Genomic DNA, 8,358 nt, shown 5'->3' with positions numbered 1-8,358 from the left:
CTTCTATGGCGAGATCATCACTAGCGTGATCTCCATTCCGAAATTCCAACCGTTCTCTCTCATACTGAAAGTGTAGTCCTTCAGGTTGTTTCTTATAAAGCTCGGGTTGTCCTTGGATTCGTGTTTCTACTGCTTGGCTTCCAGAGGTTTTCTAGATCATCGGGTGGATTGCGTGTCTACGGGTATCTGCTTGCTGCAGAGTGTCTATCTCAATCTTGTGCAAAATGAACCTGCACTTCTGATTCTTGAGATATTTCTAACGGAAACCCTCAGGGTCAGGGAGATAGGGTTTCACCAGACGAGTGTTGGACTATCTCGGGAGGTGGTTCTACTATTTCTATGCGAGATAGTATTCGTGGAACACCTAGTAGTCCAATGAATCTCTAAGACATGTCCTATTCTCCAATGTGTTTGTTTATTTTAGTGCGGAAAGCGCGTGCTCTTGTATAACCCATTGACTAACACCTGGACTGGTGTCAAGCCTATAATCTCTTCGGGATCTGGGTTATGAGGCTTAACGCAACCTACTCTCGCACTTTATTCAAGTATTCTTGGCTGCGGAGGTTATCCTGTGGTTCTCGGTATTCTAGTGTTCACTTCGGAGAATGCAGTCTATCGTCTACAGGGGGACGGTGATTTTCTCCATGCGAGAGGGTGGAGGGTCCTAGGCACTACTCGTCGGTAACGGGGTGGACGAAGTGCCTGAGTAGTGCGGGCATCTTCTACAACTACTCTTTCGAAGATTCTGAGTTTTCTCGATCTAGGACAAATCTAGTGAGTATAGGGTTCCATCACTCGGAGCTTTAATCTCCTCATCCACTATTCTCAGAGGTTAACGTATCACAACTTCTGGATTTCCGGGATATCCGTTGAGATGCTTAATTCGGGGAAATTAAGTGAGAATGGATGGTCGTAGTCAATGTCCTTGACTCTTAAGACTCAGATTTGTTTACCAACTGAGGGTGTTAGCTACTATGTTGGCTTAACCGGGATGACAACAAATTTCGGATTTGTGGTCATTATAGTAGCTCAACCCACCGTGGTTCTCTTGACTCTAGCTCCCATTTTATGGAATAGGATGAAGGGTTTTACTATGAGGTTCGTGGTAGAGCTCATACTTGGCTTAACCACTAATACTTGGTGTATGCAAGCCGTATATAATTGAGGTCGGCAGGATGTTCAGTTGTGCGACTCCACCCCAGACCCACAACCCAACAAGGAATAGGGAATAGGGAGGAAGCACACATCTTAAATCTTTTTTATCTCAATTATATACCACCCTTATGCATATACTCAGTTATAGTGGTTAGTCCCATGAGTTTTATCCTCTTGATTCACGAACCGGATTGCAAGGTGCGAAGGGTCTTTCTGGGTTTCTATGGTGTCTGCTTCGGATGGTTATCGTCTTCTGGAATGCCTGCAGTGCCTTTCGCTTCGGTTTCTATCTGTTTAAGAGGGGTTGGTTAACAGTGCGCGGTACCTTCTCCTGGGTACTTCGAAAGGTTTGAACTACGAGTGACGACTGACGGATCGCATTAGGTTTCATTATTCTTATTTTGTTTAGGTTCGGAAGAACCTTTATTTGCCGAAATGGCTATGGAGAAAGTTCTTTTTAAACAACACTATGGATTTACACATGGTTGCACGAAGTCGAACCATGATTAATAGAGGCGTCGAAGTTGGCATACTTCGACATGATATAGAATGAGGGTCGATAGAGTCATGTTCCGAACGGGAACACAAGTTCTAGGCGTCTCAGGTTTCGTCCCGTGTATCACTGTCGCGAATACTTGGACCGATAGAGTTGACACAAAACTGTAGAGGGTCCTGAGTATTTCTGAGTAGAGTACCTTTTCATGAATGGATTCTCACGAGGCATTTCTATAATCGCCTAATATATACTAGTCATGTATAATTAAGGTGGGGAGGACTGTTTACTGAGCGACTCTGCCCTAAATCCACAACCAAACGAGGAACAGGAAATGAGGCGGCATTCACTCACTCTAGGTCTATCCATCTCAATTATACATGGCCGTAACGTATATATCTAGCCATTATAGTTTTACCTGATGAAATTTTAAATTTTATAACAATGCTGCGACTTTCGCCTTAACAGGGAAGTAATTACATTTAGAATTAGCCTTTTAATGTTTTCGGTTAGTTATCTGAGATTGAGAGACGTACCAAAAATCTACCGGGTTCCTTGATGCTTCACCCTAAGCATTGGAGTTAGACTCCTCCTGTGTCTTTGTTGTTTCCTTCGGTTGGACAGTCCTTCTTGAAGTGTCCAATCTTACCACATAGACGGCAAACTGGATTGGTCGTCACATTGGTGATTGATGTAATACTCTCAACCGGGGTTCTGTAGACGTGAGCAGTATACCACTTCACGTTGCACCGTGCACAAAAGAGTTCTCGACATACACCATGATGGTGGTAGCTACACTTGCTGCAGTGGGGAAGGTTTCCTAGGTATGATCTTCTCGAAGTCGGGATGGAAGAGCTGGCAGGGGTATTGACTGTCTCGGCTCGTTGCCCTTCGGCAGGTCCTTGACCCGAGGTACTTCCCTCCTCGATCTTGATCTTTCTCTTTAGTGGGTTTGGTTGAGGTTCTTGGGTGGCTGGGTATACAGAGGTTGGTTGTTTTTGTCCATTACTTGGATCGGAATTTCCGATGGGGCTCTTGCTAACATTGGCGTTGTTAGCATTCAGTTGAGCCATGACAGCTGCTACAGTTGCCGAGACCGTAGCTTGGAACGTAGCTTCATCGAATAAGAGAGTCGGTTTCTTGCCAACGGATGGGTTACGCTTCTTTGGAGGCATGGTTTTTCCTATACGGAAAAGAACACAAGCTGATGAGAGACGATGTTTAACCCTGGACATAACTGTCCTTACAGTATTAGGCATAAATTTATCCCGTGCTTCGGATACTGGTTGTCTGAGTGTCGACCTACATCCCTATGATGTAGTCCTGGTATTCAAGGTAAGAGTATGAGTGTCGGAAAAAGCCATAAGATGGGAGTCGTTCCTACTAAGTTACCTTTATACTGGGAAAGGTTTCACTCTCCGGCTTGGAAAGATTTGAGAACAGTTCGGAATGAAGACCGCGGGAATAAAAGCTCATGAAGACTTATGGATAAACATCCTCAATAGAGGTGCGGGGATCCGCTCCAATCGTATTACTTGCAACGGGAAAAAGGCGATTTACCTAACACATAGCGTGAGTAGTGTAATCACTAACTCACTAAATTATATTATTTTATGGGTGTATTAGCGTGACGAACACGAGGAAAAGACACTTCTCGGGTTCCATGCACTGGATCCCTCTGTCTACCTCATATCTTTGAGTGGGACCGGCGTTGGTTTCCTTCGGGTAGTTACATAGGGTTCTCTTCTTCTATAGACATATTGAATTTCTACTCCGCCTTACTTTCGAGTCCGACTTTGGGTGTCATCACTACGTGATGGATGACTGGAAATCTCGGAAGTTTAGGCGAATTCCTCACCGATGTCCCTAAAAGATATAGGCACTTGGTGATTTCAATAGTCTCGACCTAGTTCATTTATTTCCGAACTGGAAATCTTCTCAATGAACTTCTTCTGGGTTTGAATCAACTCTTCTGTCAAGCATTGAAGTGGACAGGGTTTTCTACAGGGTTCGTGCGAGAATGGAAATGTCTAAAGAATCCTAAGATATTATTAACATTTCACTGGGTGATCCATATCGAGTCCTGCTACGATTGCATAGGGTATACAAAATCATATATAACTTAGATCCGATAGGCCTTCGAATATGTGATACTACTCTATATCCACATCCCAACGAGGAAAAGGAAGTAGAGAGAAACCACACATTCTTAGCCTATGGGATCCTTATTATATATAACCTTGGGAGTATACCCTCTGTAATTATAGGTATATCAATAAGGATCTTTTTAGTTCTTCACGCAAGGTTATCTATGGATCTTAAAATACCCCTATGGTATTTTAATTTCTTGTTTGTTTCTTATCTTCTGAATATGATTCTGGGATTAATGTGAGTCTTTTAGTATTCCAAAATACTCCCATAGTATTTTAAACTTTATGTTTGGCTCTATCATTCCTAGTTGGTAAGTTTCAGACCTGTTGCAACACCACTATCACTCCCAAGCACACGTTCATCGCATCTCGAATAAATGTAGTTGATCAGGTTACATTTATTCCAGCTTACGATTACATAACTGCCCAGGTTTGATGGTAATGCTCAACATCCGAAGACTTTTATTCTTGTTCTTCTTATGATACTTGTGTTCGAGTGTTTAGATTCTGGATGTTCTTATACTTTGGTATAATATGGTTATATTTTAAAGTATAATTCTTGGTCAGAGTGTTTTATCCCTAAGTATTTATAGGTTGTATATCTTTTATGAATTGATATACTTAGCTCACTATAAACAATGCTCTGATACCAATCTGTCACACCCCAAAACCGAAACGGCGGAAACGTTCTGGGGTGGATGACGTCATGTCAAGTATCACAACAAATGCAGTATCGTAATCAAAGTACAAAAACCATTGCATTAATAGTAATAGTTTTACATGGTTTACATTACATAGAAACATCAAAGTAATACAAGTAGTAGTATAGGTGCAGCTTGGTACAAAACTGTCTTCACCAAAAGCTCCTGGAATGTACCTGTCTATTGCTGACCTGAGAATACAAGTTATTTGAAAGCGAGTATCAGCATTTTTATAAATGTTGGTGAGTTCATAAGTATTTAGTGTCATTTTATTCAAATAACTTTATAAAAAGTAGTAGTTTAGAGTCAACAGTGTATTAGAGTCCCTTTCCAGAAAATCCTATATTTTCTAAATAAAAGCAGTCTTCTACCAAGACCCGTCAGTGATATGTTTTTAAAGAGTAATTTTCCCTGAAATACTACCATTCCCATAATATAGTAGTTGATTTTAAAGGAAGTAGAAGGATATCACAAGTAAAATCAGTAGGGAAAATAACATATGCCTCAACAGACGATACTGCCGACTAAGGCAAAGAAATCATAGACTCCAGGAGAGTATCGAGTGAACGACACGCTTGGCTCAGTCTAACAAAAGGAGACACAGACCCCAGACAGTATCAAATGAACGATACGTCTAGCAAGGTCTAAAAACAGTGAATACAGACCCCAGACAGTATGAAATGAATGATACTTCTAGCAAGGTCTAAAAACAGTGAATACGGTGTTAATTCCCATTACCTTAAGGCCATGAATTATAAGGTAACCTCGAGATACTCGTAACCATACTGATAGACACTAGAGAAATTGACGCCCTGCAAGCGTCGGAAAGAATGTGACATTTGTCACCCCTTGGCTTGGTAGGCCATGAACTGTAGCTAGCAGTCAGGGTGTGGGGGCGTCAATCCCATATAGATCTATACACACAATGCCCGCTCTCCCTACAGGAGACTCTGGTTACCAACTAAACAACAGAGAAGGTCGTGTCCTGAAGATGCATCTCGTGTAGTGAGTTCTGATGTAAATACTGGACTAATGATAGAGACTCACAAATAAACTGACCGACGTACACCTATATGTCTATACATGTATACCTAATATATAATTAATGATTAAACGACCTTCGGACAGATATCCGATCCCACCAGACCACATCCCAACGAGGAAAAGGAAATAGGGCGAACTAGCCTTCCTAAGTCCTTTAAACATTATTTATATAAATATACAAGTACATGCATACATTTAACTAAGTAGAAGTGTTAACAAAGTAGAAGCGTTAATCAAGTAGAAGCGTTTACGAAGTAGTAGCATTAACAAAGTAGGAGCGTTTCACGAAGTAGAAGCGTTTAACGAAGTTGAAGCGTATCACGAAGTAGAAGCGTTAACAAGTAGAAGCGTATCACTAAGTAGAAGCGTTAACAAGTAGAAGCGTATCACTAAGTAGAAGCGTTAACAAGTAGAAGTGTATCACTAAGTAGAAGCGTTAACAAAGTAGTAGCATTTAACTAAGGATGAGCATTAACTAAGTACAAGTATAATGAAGCATTAGTATCTTAACAAAGTAGGAGTATAAAAACATGGAAGAAAACTTTGATGAAAACTTTGGAAAACCTTTATACTTAAGAAAATCTCGACTTGGTATTATTTTGTAAAATAAGTTTGAAAACCTTTACAAATCCTTTGAAAACCTTTCATAAACAAGTTTTAAATGAAACTTTGATAAAACATTATAAGTAAAGAAAACCTTTGTTTAAAATATTGTTGTACTGAATCTGAATTAAAACATATAGCGCGAGAGACAATTTTGAGAAAATCTTCGAACAAGTAAAGACGTTTTAGAAAACTATTTACAGTATCATACTTGGTAAAACAGTTAACAGTGTAATAAATCCTTGTGCATGCGGGTTATCAATCACATGTGTGTAACATCCAAAATTTCAAAACAATTAAAACTTTTCAAAATCACCCATTTTATTAACATTGTTGCAAAAAGGTTTTCAATACATTATTAAACAGAGTAATTTCCCAAGTTCATATCATAAAACACCAACGTGTGGAACGGTACGATCACGCCTTTGCCTTGCCACAGACTCTTGAGAACCTGAAACATAAAACCACAACTGTAAGCCCGAAAGCTTAGTGAGATACCCCCAGAATACCAACCACATATACGCCTTTCCAGGCCCTGACCTTCCGGTCCATGTGTCTCAGGGGACTTCCGTCCCTGCTGGGTAAACCTTCCGGTCCTACCCACGCCGACCTTCCAGTCCATCACACAACCTAATCGCCTTCCGGCCCATAACATATTGCCTTCCGGCCCATAACATATTGCCTTCTGGCCCATAACATATATTGCCTTCCGGCCCATAAGCATAGAATGCATATACAACATAACGAATAATCATATAGCAGTTCATAGACAACAATCGATCAATAGATTACATATCATAGCATTACTCTAACAAGATACCGGTCTAGCCGGTCACTATCATAACATTACCCTATGAATCAGTCAACATACTAAATGCATACATACGCCTTTCCAGGCCATGACCTTCCGGTCCACATAGTAATGCCTTCCGGCCCATAACATGTATTGCCTTCCGGCCCATAACATATAACAACTGACAACTACCCGGATTTCCATCCGATAAAAGGGTTGGCATTGGTGCCATAAACCCTAGCGATATAGTGAGGACAACTCACCTCGAAACTGCCGACTGAACAGATAGCTCAAGCTGCTCCGATCACTGATACGATCTCCACCTCTGGATAGTCACCAATGCACTGAACTCAAACAATAACAACAATTACCAAAATACCCCTGGAACCACTGGTAAATCCTTGGTCAAAGACAAGGTCAAAGTCAACCCCTGACTGACCCTACTCGCCGAGTCAACCCTATGACTCGCCGAGTCCCCATACTCAGAACTTCACTCAACCCGCGATCTAACTCGCCGAGTCACCCCAAGACTCGCCGAGTTCAACGACTCTGAGTCCACCCGCCCTTAACTCACCGATTCCTTAAGACACCCTTTCTACACGTCGAGTATCCCCTTTTTACTCGACGAGTTCCTCCTGGAAGAATCGCGGGGCCACCCCGACTCCACTCGCCGAGTCTGAAGAACAACTCGACGAGTCCCAGTAAATCTTCAACCTACTCGCCGAGTCTGTTCATCGGACTCGGCGAGTCCATGCCATGCAACCGCTTAAACTGCCTTCTAAGGTCAGAACTGCTCCGACCATTCATAAGTCTGGCCTTCCTAGACTGATCCACCACGTAAGGTCCTCATTTTAGTGCTCATGATACACCCCATGATTCATAATTCACATTTTGACCTAAGGCATAAGGATTCCAATCCAAAGCCTTCATCAATTCCCGAAATGCACAGGCATGGGACAATCTGGACCTACAAAGGTCCCAATACAGGGTTACAATCATTTGGGGGACTAGGGTAACATTCAATCTAGTCACAAAAGGGTTCCACAAACCCTAATTCCATAAACACATCAACATAGCAGAGTATACTCGAATTCTTACCTGGGTGATGTATTCTCTGTGTCCCCAATCCTCAGAAGGTGACTCCCTGGCTGCTCCTTTAGCCAAGCCCTTCTCTTCCTTGCACAAAAACTCTTCCAAGATCAACAATGGCCCTTAAACTTGCTCCAGATGCACCCAATCGATTTAGGGTTCTTCTCAGAAGGCTAAAATGAACAATGACGGCCAATAAGTGCCTCTTATACGTCCCAAACCTGAACGGTTAGGGTTTTCGCTAAACAGCGCAGACTCGCCGAGTCCATATCTGGACTCGTCGAGTCTAGTCGCGAACCCGCGACCCGGTCTGCGATCCTACTCGGCGAG

This window comes from Lactuca serriola, chromosome 1 (genome assembly GCF_051521515.1).
Source record: "Lactuca serriola cultivar US96UC23 chromosome 1, Lser_US96UC23_V15, whole genome shotgun sequence".
Lineage (NCBI taxonomy): Eukaryota > Viridiplantae > Streptophyta > Magnoliopsida > Asterales > Asteraceae > Lactuca > Lactuca serriola.
This window is presented reverse-complemented; position numbering follows the sequence as displayed.